This window comes from Lissotriton vulgaris, chromosome 11, assembly GCF_964263255.1.
Source record: "Lissotriton vulgaris chromosome 11, aLisVul1.2, whole genome shotgun sequence".
In the NCBI taxonomy this organism is placed as follows: Eukaryota; Metazoa; Chordata; class Amphibia; order Caudata; family Salamandridae; genus Lissotriton; species Lissotriton vulgaris.
In genome coordinates, this window is record NC_141699.1 from 534432544 (window position 1) to 534448324 (window position 15781).

The following is a 15781-nucleotide window of genomic DNA, read 5'->3' on the forward strand; positions in this document are numbered from 1 at the left end:
TGCAGAAGACCACACTAAAAGGTGCTGAGAGTAGCCAGAAGCTATGAACTTCATTAAGGTAAAGCAAAATGATAAAGTGAGAGTTTCCCTCACCATGACAAATGGTAAATCAAGCTGAAAGCTGCTGAACTTTTTTTTTTGGGGGGTGTCAGCAACTCCGAGAAAGTTTCTTCTACAGCACTCCCTCTGCTGGTCATTCAATATATTCTGCAAATGGGAAAGTCCACTGTTAGTCTATTAACAGAACTTGAATATTTCCAAAGTAACACAATACAACAACAAACACATTTTCACAAAGAGTTAATAATCAGTATAATGGCAGGTATAATATTGTAAAATCCCACAGCTCAAAAGAATTCAAATCTCAAATTTTTTCAAACTATCACACTTCTCTCAATCCTAAGACTCATTTGCTACAGCTCTCTACACAACTCTACCACCTATGTTAGAATGTAGATACAAAAAGACCTAATTGCTAGCCAAGTGACAGCATAATCTGCCCACTTGAATTATTTTAGGCTATGGTATGCCTATAACTATTAAGTGATCTGATACGTTTATGGAGGAAGGTTTATGCTGCGGTTACTGGTAATGATCAAAACGATGAACAACAGATTCTACTATCTTCCTTCTTGCACATCCCTATCAGTTAACATATAGAGCACTTGAGAATATTATGATCACCCATACCTTAAACAAATGAATACATCTCAAATAATGCACATGTATCTTCCATCTACGCCTTCAGCTGGGAGTCCTGACTAGCCTGCTACCCATTTCAGTAACATGATAAATGTGTCCTATTGCATGCCCTCATGTCAGATGACATCCTGCTGTAGCTTTATGATGTCAGGGCACCTCTTGATGAGTAGCCATGGATGACAATTACACAGAGCAATGAGGCATTAGCAATTCCGCACTAGGCAACTATCTGTAATTATGACTGCAAGGCAAGTGGAATGTGTAATGGGAAAGAACTCTGCAACAATGAAAGCATTGAGCTCCCCTTTTGAAAAGGGTGGCAGAGGTACAAGAACACAGAATATACTAAAGACAATCCTTCTCGACTATAAGAGTCCCATATATAGAGTTGAGGGAGGAGGGTTAAAATAGCTTCCCTCCATGTGAAACTAAGGCAATTGCTCTAAAACAAGATACCTCATTCTAGCCTCAAACACACCAATTTCCTCTGATGACATATTGCTAGCACAAGTATCTAAAGTAGGATTGTCAGCCTTGTAGACAGTAAACATCTTTGATAAGCTATCATGATGCCCGTAGCCTTAACCATATTGCTTCAGTCTTGACAATCCATATTCATGCAGAAGACCACACTAAAAGGTGCTGAGAGTAGCCAGAAGCTATGAACTTCATTAAGGTAAAGCAAAATGATAAAGTGAGAGTTTCCCTCACCATGACAAATGGTAAATCAAGCTGAAAGCTGCTGAACTTTTTTTTTTGGGGGGTGTCAGCAACTCCGAGAAAGTTTCTTCTGCAGCACTCCCTCTGCTGGTCATTCAATATATTCTGCAAATGGGAAAGTCCACTGTTAGTCTATTAACAGAACTTGAATATTTCCAAAGTAATACAATACAACAACAAACACATTTTGATAAGGAGTTAATAATCAGTATAATGGCAGGTATAATATTGTAAAATCCCACAGCTCAAAAGAATTCAAATCTCAAATTTTTTCAAACTATCACACTTCTCTCAATCCTAAGACTCATTTGCTACAGCTCTCTACACAACTCTACCACCTATGTTAGAATGTAGATACAAAAAGACCTAATTGCTAGCCAAGTGACAGCATAATCTGCCCACTTGAATTATTTTAGGCTATGGTATGCCTATAACTATTAAGTGATCTGATACGTTTATGGAAGAAGGTTTATGCTGCGGTTACTGGTAATGATCAAAACGATGAACAACAGATTCTACCATCTTCCTTCTTGCACATCCATATCAGTTAACAGATAGAGCACTTGAGAATATTATGATCACCCATACCTTAAACAAATGAATACATCTCAAATAATGCACATGTATCTTCCATCTACCCATCTTTGCCTTCAGCTGTGAGTCCTGACTAGCCTGCTACCCATTTCAGTAACATGATAAATGTGTCCTATTGCATGCCCTCATGTCAGATGACATCCTGCTGTAGCTTTATGATGTCAGGGCACCTCTTGATGAGTAGCCATGGATGACAATTACACAGAGCAATGAGGCATTAGCAATTCGGCACTAGGTAACTATCTGTAATTATGACTGCAAGGCAAGTGGAATGTGTAATGGGAAAGAACTCTGCAACAATGAAAGCATTGAGCTCCCCTTTTGAAAAGGGTGGCAGAGGTACAAGAACACAGAATATACTAAAGACAATCCTTCTCGACTATAAGAGTCCCATATATAGAGTTGAGGGAGGAGGGTTAAAATAGCTTCCCTCCATGTGAAACTAAGGCAATTGCTCTAAAACAAGATACCTCATTCTAGCCTCAAACACACCAATTTCCTATGATGACATATTGCTAGCACAAGTATCTAAAGTAGGATTGTCAGCCTTGTAGACAGTAAACATATTTGATAAGATATCATGATGCCCGTAGCCTTAACCATATTGCTTCAGTCTTGACAATCAATATTCATGCAGAAGACCACACTAAAAGGTGCTAAGAGCAGTCAGAAGCTATGAACTTCATTAAGGTAAAGCAAAATGATAAAGTGAGAGTTTCCCTCACCATGACAAATGGTAAATCAAGCTGAAAGCTGCTGAACCTTTTTTTTTGGGAGGTGTCAGCAACTCCGAGAAAGTTTCTTCTGCAGCACTCCCTCTGCTGGTCATTCAATATATTCTGCAAATGGGAAAGTCCACTGTTAGTCTATTAACAGAACTTGAATATTTCCAAAGTAATACAATACAACAACAAACACATTTTGATAAGGAGTTAATAATCAGTATAATGGCAGGTATAATATTGTAAAATCCCACAGCTCAAAAGAATTCAAATCTCAAATTTTTTCAAACTATCACACTTCTCTCAATCCTAAGACTCATTTGCTACAGCTCTCTACACAACTCTACCACCTATGTTAGAATGTAGATACAAAAAGACCTAATTGCTAGCCAAGTGACAGCATAATCTGCCCACTTGAATTATTTTAGGCTATGGTATGCCTATAACTATTAAGTGATCTGATACGTTTATGGAGGAAGGTTTATGCTGCGGTTACTGGTAATGATCAAAACGATGAACAACAGATTCGACCATCTTCCTTCTTGCACATCCCTATCAGTTAACATATAGAGCACTTGAGAATATTATGATCACCCATACCTTAAACAAATGAATACATCTCAAATAATGCACATGTATCTTCCATCTACCCATCTTTGCCTTCAGCTGTGAGTCCTGACTAGCCTGCTACCCATTTCAGTAACATGATAAATGTGTCCTATTGCATGCCCTCATGTCAGATGACATCCTGCTGTAGCTTTATGATGTCAGGGCACCTCTTGATGAGTAGCCATGGATGACAATTACACAGAGCAATGAGGCATTAGCAATTCCGCACTAGGCAACTATCTGTAATTATGACTGCAAGGCAAGTGGAATGTGTAATGGGAAAGAACTCTGCAACAATGAAAGCATTGAGCTCCCCTTTTGAAAAGGGTGGCAGAGGTACAAGAACACAGAATATACTAAAGACAATCCTTCTCGACTATAAAAGTCCCATATATAGAGTTGAGGGAGGAGGGTTAAAATAGCTTCCCTCCATGTGAAACTAAGGCAATTGCTCTAAAACAAGATACCTCATTCTAGCCTCAAACACACCAATTTCCTCTGATGACATATTACTAGCACAAGTATCTAAAGTAGGATTGTCAGCCTTGTAGACAGTAAACATCTTTGATAAGCTATCATGATGCCCGTAGCCTTAACCATATTGCTTCAGTCTTGACAATCCATATTCATGCAGAAGACCACACTAAAATGTGCTGAGAGTAGCCAGAAGCTATGAACTTCATTAAGGTAAAGCAAAATGATAAAGTGAGAGTTTCCCTCACCATGACAAATGGTAAATCAAGCTGAAAGCTGCTGAACTTTTTTTTTTGGGGGGTGTCAGCAACTCCGAGAAAGTTTCTTCTACAGCACTCCCTCTGCTGGTCATTCAATATATTCTGCAAATGGGAAAGTCCACTGTTAGTCTATTAACAGAACTTGAATATTTCCAAAGTAACACAATACAACAACAAACACATTTTCACAAAGAGTTAATAATCAGTATAATGGCAGGTATAATATTGTAAAATCCCACAGCTCAAAAGAATTCAAATCTCAAATTTTTTCAAACTATCACACTTCTCTCAATCCTAAGACTCATTTGCTACAGCTCTCTACACAACTCTACCACCTATGTTAGAATGTAGATACAAAAAGACCTAATTGCTAGCCAAGTGACAGCATAATCTGCCCACTTGAATTATTTTAGGCTATGGTATGCCTATAACTATTAAGTGATCTGATACGTTTATGGAGGAAGGTTTATGCTGCGGTTACTGGTAATGATCAAAACGATGAACAACAGATTCGACCATCTTCCTTCTTGCACATCCCTATCAGTTAACAGATAGAGCACTTGAGAATATTATGATCACCCATACCTTAAACAAATGAATACATCTCAAGTAATGCACATGTATCTTCCATCTACGCCTTCAGCTGGGAGTCCTGACTAGCCTGCTACCCATTTCAGTAACATGATAAATGTGTCCTATTGCATGCCCTCATGTCAGATGACATCCTGCTGTAGCTTTATGATGTCAGGGCACCTCTTGATGAGTAGCCATGGATGACAATTACACAGAGCAATGAAGCATTAGCAATTCGGCACTAGGTAACTATCTATAATTATGACTGCAAGGCAAGTGGAATGTGTAATGGGAAAGAACTCTGCAACAATGAAAGCATTGAGCTCCCCTTTTGAAAAGGGTGGCAGAGGTACAAGAACACAGAATATACTAAAGACAATCCTTCTCGACTATAAGAGTCCCATATATAGAGTTGAGGGAGGAGGGTTAAAATATCTTCCCTCCATGTGAAACTAAGGCAATTGCTCTAAAACAAGATACCTCATTCTAGCCTCAAACACACCAATTTCTTCTGATGACATATTGCTAGCACAAGTATCTAAAGTAGGATTGTCAGCCTTGTAGACAGTAAACATATTTGATAAGCTATCATGATGCCCGTAGCCTTAACCATATTGCTTCAGTCTTGACAATCAATATTCATGCAGAAGACCACACTAAAAGGTGCTGAGAGCAGTCAGAAGCTATGAACTTCATTAAGGTAAAGCAAAATGATAAAGTGAGAGTTTCCCTCACCATGACAAATGGTAAATCAAGCTGAAAGCTGCTGAACTTTTTTTTTTGGGGGGTGTCAGCAACTCCGAGAAAGTTTCTTCTACAGCACTCCCTCTGCTGGTCATTCAATATATTCTGCAAATGGGAAAGTCCACTGTTAGTCTATTAACAGAACTTGAATATTTCCAAAGTAGCACAATACAACAACAAACACATTTTCATAAAGAGTTAATAATCAGTATAATGGCAGGTATAATATTGTAAAATCCCACAGCTCAAAATAATTCAAATCTCAAATTTTTTCAAACTATCACACTTCTCTCAATCCTAAGACTCATTTGCTACAGCTCTCTACACTTCTCTGCCACCTATATTAGAATGCAGATACAAAAGACCTCATTGCTAGCCAAGTGACAGCATAATCTGCCCACTTGAATTATTTTAGGCTATGGTATGCCTATAACTATTAAGTGATCTGATACGTTTATGGAGGAAGGTTTATGCTGCGGTTACTGGTAATGATCAAAACGATGAACAACAGATTCGACCATCTTCCTTCTTGCACATCCCTATCAGTTAACATATAGAGCACTCGAGAATATTATGATCACCCATACCTTAAACAAATGAATACATCTCAAATAATGCACATGTATCTTCCATCTACCCATCTTTGCCTTCAGCTGTGAGTCCTGACTAGCCTGCTACCCATTTCAGTAACATGATAAATGTGTCCTATTGCATGCCCTCATGTCAGATGACATCCTGCTGTAGCTTTATGATGTCAGGGCACCTCTTGATGAGTAGCCATGGATGACAATTACACAGAGCAAGGAGGCATTAGCAATTCGGCACTAGGTAACTATCTGTAATTATGACTGCAAGGCAAGTGGAATGTGTAATGGGAAAGATCTCTGCAACAATGAAAGCATTGAGCTCCCCTTTTGAAAAGGGTGGCAGAGGTACAAGAACACAGAATATACTAAAGACAATCCTTCTTGACTATAAGAGTCCCATATATAGAGTTGAGGGAGGAGGGTTAAAATAGCTTCCCTCCATGTGAAACTAAGGCAATTGCTCTAAAACAAGATACCTCATTCTAGCCTCAAACACACCAATTTATTCTGATGACATATTGCTAGCACAAGTATCTAAAGTAGGATTGTCAGCCTTGTAGACAGTAAACATATTTGATAAGATATCATGATGCCCGTAGCCTTAACCATATTGCTTCAGTCTTGACAATCAATATTCATGCAGAAGACCACACTAAAAGGTGCTGAGAGCAGTCAGAAGCTATGAACTTCATTAAGGTAAAGCAAAATGATAAAGTGAGAGTTTCCCTCACCATGACAAATGGTAAATCAAGCTGAAAGCTGCTGAACCTTTTTTTTGGGGAGGTGTCAGCAACTCCGAGAAAGTTTCTTCTGCAGCACTCCCTCTGCTGGTCATTCAATATATTCTGCAAATGGGAAAGTCCACTGTTAGTCTATTAACAGAACTTGAATATTTCCAAAGTAATACAATACAACAACAAACACATTTTGATAAGGAGTTAATAATCGGTATAATGGCAGGTATAATATTGTAAAATCCCACAGCTCAAAAGAATTCAAATCTCAAATTTTTTCAAACTATCACACTTCTCTCAATCCTAAGACTCATTTGCTACAGCTCTCTACACAACTCTACCACCTATGTTAGAATGTAGATACAAAAAGACCTAATTGCTAGCCAAGTGACAGCATAATCTGCCCACTTGAATTATTTTAGGCTATGGTATGCCTATAACTATTAAGTGATCTGATACGTTTATGGAGGAAGGTTTATGCTGCGGTTACTGGTAATGATCAAAACGATGAACAACAGATTCTACCATCTTCCTTCTTGCACATCCATATCAGTTAACAGATAGAGCACTTGAGAATTTTATGATCACCCATACCTTAAACAAATGAATACATCTCAAATAATGCACATGTATCTTCCATCTACCCATCTTTGCCTTCAGCTGGGAGTCCTGACTAGCCTGCTACCCATTTCAGTAACATGATAAATGTGTCCTATTGCATGCCCTCATGTCAGATGACATCCTGCTGTAGCTTTATGATGTCAGGGCACCTCTTGATGAGTAGCCATGGATGACAATTACACAGAGCAATGAGGCATTAGCAATTCCGCACTAGGCAACTATCTGTAATTATGACTGCAAGGCAAGTGGAATGTGTAATGGGAAAGAACTCTGCAACAATGAAAGCATTGAGCTCCCCTTTTGAAAAGGGTGGCAGAGGTACAAGAACACAGAATATACTAAAGACAATCCTTCTCGACTATAAGAGTCCCATATATAGAGTTGAGGGAGGAGGGTTAAAATAGCTTCCCTCCATGTGAAACTAAGGCAATTGCTCTAAAACAAGATACCTCATTCTAGCCTCAAACACACCAATTTCATCTGATGACATATTACTAGCACAAGTATCTAAAGTAGGATTGTCAGCCTTGTAGACAGTAAACATCTTTGATAAGCTATCATGATGCCCGTAGCCTTAACCATATTGCTTCAGTCTTGACAATCCATATTCATGCAGAAGACCACACTAAAAGGTGCTGAGAGTAGCCAGAAGCTATGAACTTCATTAAGGTAAAGCAAAATGATAAAGTGAGAGTTTCCCTCACCATGACAAATGGTAAATCAAGCTGAAAGCTGCTGAACTTTTTTTTTTGGGGGGTGTCAGCAACTCCGAGAAAGTTTCTTCTACAGCACTCCCTCTGCTGGTCATTCAATATATTCTGCAAATGGGAAAGTCCACTGTTAGTCTATTAACAGAACTTGAATATTTCCAAAGTAATACAATACAACAACAAACACATTTTGATAAGGAGTTAATAATCGGTATAATGGCAGGTATAATATTGTAAAATCCCACAGCTCAAAAGAATTCAAATCTCAAATTTTTTCAAACTATCACACTTCTCTCAATCCTAAGACTCATTTGCTACAGCTCTCTACACAACTCTACCACCTATGTTAGAATGTAGATACAAAAAGACCTAATTGCTAGCCAAGTGACAGCATAATCTGCCCACTTGAATTATTTTAGGCTATGGTATGCCTATAACTATTAAGTGATCTGATACGTTTATGGAGGAAGGTTTATGCTGCGGTTACTGGTAATGATCAAAACGATGAACAACAGATTCTACCATCTTCCTTCTTGCACATCCATATCAGTTAACAGATAGAGCACTTGAGAATTTTATGATCACCCATACCTTAAACAAATGAATACATCTCAAATAATGCACATGTATCTTCCATCTACCCATCTTTGCCTTCAGCTGGGAGTCCTGACTAGCCTGCTACCCATTTCAGTAACATGATAAATGTGTCCTATTGCATGCCCTCATGTCAGATGACATCCTGCTGTAGCTTTATGATGTCAGGGCACCTCTTGATGAGTAGCCATGGATGACAATTACACAGAGCAATGAGGCATTAGCAATTCCGCACTAGGCAACTATCTGTAATTATGACTGCAAGGCAAGTGGAATGTGTAATGGGAAAGAACTCTGCAACAATGAAAGCATTGAGCTCCCCTTTTGAAAAGGGTGGCAGAGGTACAAGAACACAGAATATACTAAAGACAATCCTTCTCGACTATAAGAGTCCCATATATAGAGTTGAGGGAGGAGGGTTAAAATAGCTTCCCTCCATGTGAAACTAAGGCAATTGCTCTAAAACAAGATACCTCATTCTAGCCTCAAACACACCAATTTCCTCTGATGACATATTGCTAGCACAAGTATCTAAAGTAGGATTGTCAGCCTTGTAGACAGTAAACATCTTTGATAAGCTATCATGATGCCCGTAGCCTTAACCATATTGCTTCAGTCTTGACAATCCATATTCATGCAGAAGACCACACTAAAAGGTGCTGAGAGTAGTCAGAAGCTATGAACTTCATTAAGGTAAAGCAAAATGATAAAGTGAGAGTTTCCCTCACCATGACAAATGGTAAATCAAGCTGAAAGCTGCTGAACTTTTTTTTTGGGGGGGTTTCAGCAACTCCGAGAAAGTTTCTTCTACAGCACTCCCTCTGCTGGTCATTCAATATATTCTGCAAATGGGAAAGTCCACTGTTAGTCTATTAACAGAACTTGAATATTTCCAAAGTAATACAATACAACAACAAACACATTTTCATAAAGAGTTAATAATCAGTATAATGGCAGGTATAATATTGTAAAATCCCACAGCTCAAAAGAATTCAAATCTCAAATGTTTTCAAACTATCACACTTCTCTCAATCCTAAGACTCATTTGCTACAGCTCTCTACACAACTCTACCACCTATGTTAGAATGTAGATACAAAAAGACCTAATTGCTAGCCAAGTGACAGCATAATCTGCCCACTTGAATTATTTTAGGCTATGGTATGCCTATAACTATTAAGTGATCTGATACGTTTATGGAGGAAGGTTTATGCTGCGGTTACTGGTAATGATCAAAACGATGAACAACAGATTCGACCATCTTCCTTCTTGCACATCCCTATCAGTTAACATATAGAGCACTTGAGAATATTATGATCACCCATACCTTAAACAAATGAATACATCTCAAATAATGCACATGTATCTTCCATCTACCCATCTTTGCCTTCAGCTGTGAGTCCTGACTAGCCTGCTACCCATTTCAGTAACATGATAAATGTGTCCTATTGCATGCCCTCATGTCAGATGACATCCTGCTGTAGCTTTATGATGTCAGGGCACCTCTTGATTAGTAGCCATGGATGACAATTACACAGAGCAATGAGGCATTAGCAATTCCGCACTAGGCAACTATCTGTAATTATGACTGCAAGGCAAGTGGAATGTGTAATGGGAAAGAACTCTGCAACAATGAAAGCCTTGAGCTCCCCTTTTGAAAAGGGTGGCAGAGGTACAAGAACACAGAATATACTAAAGACAATCCTTCTCGACTATAAGAGTCCCATATATAGAGTTGAGGGAGGAGGGTTAAAATAGCTTCCCTCCATGTGAAACTAAGGCAATTGCTCTAAAACAAGATACCTCATTCTAGCCTCAAACACACCAATTTCCTCTGATGACATATTGCTAGCACAAGTATCTAAAGTAGGATTGTCAGCCTTGTAGACAGTAAACATCTTTGATAAGCTATCATGATGCCCGTAGCCTTAACCATATTGCTTCAGTCTTGACAATCCATATTCATGCAGAAGACCACACTAAAAGGTGCTGAGAGTAGCCAGAAGCTATGAACTTCATTAAGGTAAAGCAAAATGATAAAGTGAGAGTTTCCCTCACCATGACAAATGGTAAATCAAGCTGAAAGCTGCTGAACTTTTTTTTTTGGGGGGTGTCAGCAACTCCGAGAAAGTTTCTTCTGCAGCACTCCCTCTGCTGGTCATTCAATATATTCTGCAAATGGGAAAGTCCACTGTTAGTCTATTAACAGAACTTGAATATTTCCAAAGTAATACAATACAACAACAAACACATTTTGATAAGGAGTTAATAATCAGTATAATGGCAGGTATAATATTGTAAAATCCCACAGCTCAAAAGAATTCAAATCTCAAATTTTTTCAAACTATCACACTTCTCTCAATCCTAAGACTCATTTGCTACAGCTCTCTACACAACTCTACCACCTATGTTAGAATGTAGATACAAAAAGACCTAATTGCTAGCCAAGTGACAGCATAATCTGCCCACTTGAATTATTTTAGGCTATGGTATGCCTATAACTATTAAGTGATCTGATACGTTTATGGAAGAAGGTTTATGCTGCGGTTACTGGTAATGATCAAAACGATGAACAACAGATTCTACCATCTTCCTTCTTGCACATCCATATCAGTTAACAGATAGAGCACTTGAGAATATTATGATCACCCATACCTTAAACAAATGAATACATCTCAAATAATGCACATGTATCTTCCATCTACCCATCTTTGCCTTCAGCTGTGAGTCCTGACTAGCCTGCTACCCATTTCAGTAACATGATAAATGTGTCCTATTGCATGCCCTCATGTCAGATGACATCCTGCTGTAGCTTTATGATGTCAGGGCACCTCTTGATGAGTAGCCATGGATGACAATTACACAGAGCAATGAGGCATTAGCAATTCGGCACTAGGTAACTATCTGTAATTATGACTGCAAGGCAAGTGGAATGTGTAATGGGAAAGAACTCTGCAACAATGAAAGCATTGAGCTCCCCTTTTGAAAAGGGTGGCAGAGGTACAAGAACACAGAATATACTAAAGACAATCCTTCTCGACTATAAGAGTCCCATATATAGAGTTGAGGGAGGAGGGTTAAAATAGCTTCCCTCCATGTGAAACTAAGGCAATTGCTCTAAAACAAGATACCTCATTCTAGCCTCAAACACACCAATTTCCTATGATGACATATTGCTAGCACAAGTATCTAAAGTAGGATTGTCAGCCTTGTAGACAGTAAACATATTTGATAAGATATCATGATGCCCGTAGCCTTAACCATATTGCTTCAGTCTTGACAATCAATATTCATGCAGAAGACCACACTAAAAGGTGCTAAGAGCAGTCAGAAGCTATGAACTTCATTAAGGTAAAGCAAAATGATAAAGTGAGAGTTTCCCTCACCATGACAAATGGTAAATCAAGCTGAAAGCTGCTGAACCTTTTTTTTTGGGAGGTGTCAGCAACTCCGAGAAAGTTTCTTCTGCAGCACTCCCTCTGCTGGTCATTCAATATATTCTGCAAATGGGAAAGTCCACTGTTAGTCTATTAACAGAACTTGAATATTTCCAAAGTAATACAATACAACAACAAACACATTTTGATAAGGAGTTAATAATCAGTATAATGGCAGGTATAATATTGTAAAATCCCACAGCTCAAAAGAATTCAAATCTCAAATTTTTTCAAACTATCACACTTCTCTCAATCCTAAGACTCATTTGCTACAGCTCTCTACACAACTCTACCACCTATGTTAGAATGTAGATACAAAAAGACCTAATTGCTAGCCAAGTGACAGCATAATCTGCCCACTTGAATTATTTTAGGCTATGGTATGCCTATAACTATTAAGTGATCTGATACGTTTATGGAGGAAGGTTTATGCTGCGGTTACTGGTAATGATCAAAACGATGAACAACAGATTCGACCATCTTCCTTCTTGCACATCCCTATCAGTTAACATATAGAGCACTTGAGAATATTATGATCACCCATACCTTAAACAAATGAATACATCTCAAATAATGCACATGTATCTTCCATCTACCCATCTTTGCCTTCAGCTGTGAGTCCTGACTAGCCTGCTACCCATTTCAGTAACATGATAAATGTGTCCTATTGCATGCCCTCATGTCAGATGACATCCTGCTGTAGCTTTATGATGTCAGGGCACCTCTTGATGAGTAGCCATGGATGACAATTACACAGAGCAATGAGGCATTAGCAATTCCGCACTAGGCAACTATCTGTAATTATGACTGCAAGGCAAGTGGAATGTGTAATGGGAAAGAACTCTGCAACAATGAAAGCATTGAGCTCCCCTTTTGAAAAGGGTGGCAGAGGTACAAGAACACAGAATATACTAAAGACAATCCTTCTCGACTATAAGAGTCCCATATATAGAGTTGAGGGAGGAGGGTTAAAATAGCTTCCCTCCATGTGAAACTAAGGCAATTGCTCTAAAACAAGATACCTCATTCTAGCCTCAAGCACACCAATTTCCTCTGATGACATATTACTAGCACAAGTATCTAAAGTAGGATTGTCAGCCTTGTAGACAGTAAACATCTTTGATAAGCTATCATGATGCCCGTAGCCTTAACCATATTGCTTCAGTCTTGACAATCCATATTCATGCAGAAGACCACACTAAAATGTGCTGAGAGTAGCCAGAAGCTATGAACTTCATTAAGGTAAAGCAAAATGATAAAGTGAGAGTTTCCCTCACCATGACAAATGGTAAATCAAGCTGAAAGCTGCTGAACTTTTTTTTTTGGGGGGTGTCAGCAACTCCGAGAAAGTTTCTTCTACAGCACTCCCTCTGCTGGTCATTCAATATATTCTGCAAATGGGAAAGTCCACTGTTAGTCTATTAACAGAACTTGAATATTTCCAAAGTAACACAATACAACAACAAACACATTTTCACAAAGAGTTAATAATCAGTATAATGGCAGGTATAATATTGTAAAATCCCACAGCTCAAAAGAATTCAAATCTCAAATTTTTTCAAACTATCACACTTCTCTCAATCCTAAGACTCATTTGCTACAGCTCTCTACACAACTCTACCACCTATGTTAGAATGTAGATACAAAAAGACCTAATTGCTAGCCAAGTGACAGCATAATCTGCCCACTTGAATTATTTTAGGCTATGGTATGCCTATAACTATTAAGTGATCTGATACGTTTATGGAGGAAGGTTTATGCTGCGGTTACTGGTAATGATCAAAACGATGAACAACAGATTCGACCATCTTCCTTCTTGCACATCCCTATCAGTTAACAGATAGAGCACTTGAGAATATTATGATCACCCATACCTTAAACAAATGAATACATCTCAAATAATGCACATGTATCTTCCATCTACGCCTTCAGCTGGGAGTCCTGACTAGCCTGCTACCCATTTCAGTAACATGATAAATGTGTCCTATTGCATGCCCTCATGTCAGATGACATCCTGCTGTAGCTTTATGATGTCAGGGCACCTCTTGATGAGTAGCCATGGATGACAATTACACAGAGCAATGAAGCATTAGCAATTCGGCACTAGGTAACTATCTATAATTATGACTGCAAGGCAAGTGGAATGTGTAATGGGAAAGAACTCTGCAACAATGAAAGCATTGAGCTCCCCTTTTGAAAAGGGTGGCAGAGGTACAAGAACACAGAATATACTAAAGACAATCCTTCTCGACTATAAGAGTCCCATATATAGAGTTGAGGGAGGAGGGTTAAAATATCTTCCCTCCATGTGAAACTAAGGCAATTGCTCTAAAACAAGATACCTCATTCTAGCCTCAAACACACCAATTTCTTCTGATGACATATTGCTAGCACAAGTATCTAAAGTAGGATTGTCAGCCTTGTAGACAGTAAACATATTTGATAAGCTATCATGATGCCCGTAGCCTTAACCATATTGCTTCAGTCTTGACAATCAATATTCATGCAGAAGACCACACTAAAAGGTGCTGAGAGCAGTCAGAAGCTATGAACTTCATTAAGGTAAAGCAAAATGATAAAGTGAGAGTTTCCCTCACCATGACAAATGGTAAATCAAGCTGAAAGCTGCTGAACTTTTTTTTTTGGGGGGTGTCAGCAACTCCGAGAAAGTTTCTTCTACAGCACTCCCTCTGCTGGTCATTCAATATATTCTGCAAATGGGAAAGTCCACTGTTAGTCTATTAACAGAACTTGAATATTTCCAAAGTAGCACAATACAACAACAAACACATTTTCATAAAGAGTTAATAATCAGTATAATGGCAGGTATAATATTGTAAAATCCCACAGCTCAAAATAATTCAAATCTCAAATTTTTTCAAACTATCACACTTCTCTCAATCCTAAGACTCATTTGCTACAGCTCTCTACACTTCTCTGCCACCTATATTAGAATGCAGATACAAAAGACCTCATTGCTAGCCAAGTGACAGCATAATCTGCCCACTTGAATTATTTTAGGCTATGGTATGCCTATAACTATTAAGTGATCTGATACGTTTATGGAGGAAGGTTTATGCTGCGGTTACTGGTAATGATCAAAACGATGAACAACAGATTCGACCATCTTCCTTCTTGCACATCCCTATCAGTTAACATATAGAGCACTCGAGAATATTATGATCACCCATACCTTAAACAAATGAATAAATCTCAAATAATGCACATGTATCTTCCATCTACCCATCTTTGCCTTCAGCTGTGAGTCCTGACTAGCCTGCTACCCATTTCAGTAACATGATAAATGTGTCCTATTGCATGCCCTCATGTCAGATGACATCCTGCTGTAGCTTTATGATGTCAGGGCACCTCTTGATGAGTAGCCATGGATGACAATTACACAGAGCAAGGAGGCATTAGCAATTCGGCACTAGGTAACTATCTGTAATTATGACTGCAAGGCAAGTGGAATGTGTAATGGGAAAGATCTCTGCAACAATGAAAGCATTGAGCTCCCCTTTTGAAAAGGGTGGCAGAGGTACAAGAACACAGAATATACTAAAGACAATCCTTCTTGACTATAAGAGTCCCATATATAGAGTTGAGGGAGGAGGGTTAAAATAGCTTCCCTCCATGTGAAACTAAGGCAATTGCTCTAAAACAAGATACCTCATTCTAGCCTCAAACACACCAATTTATTCT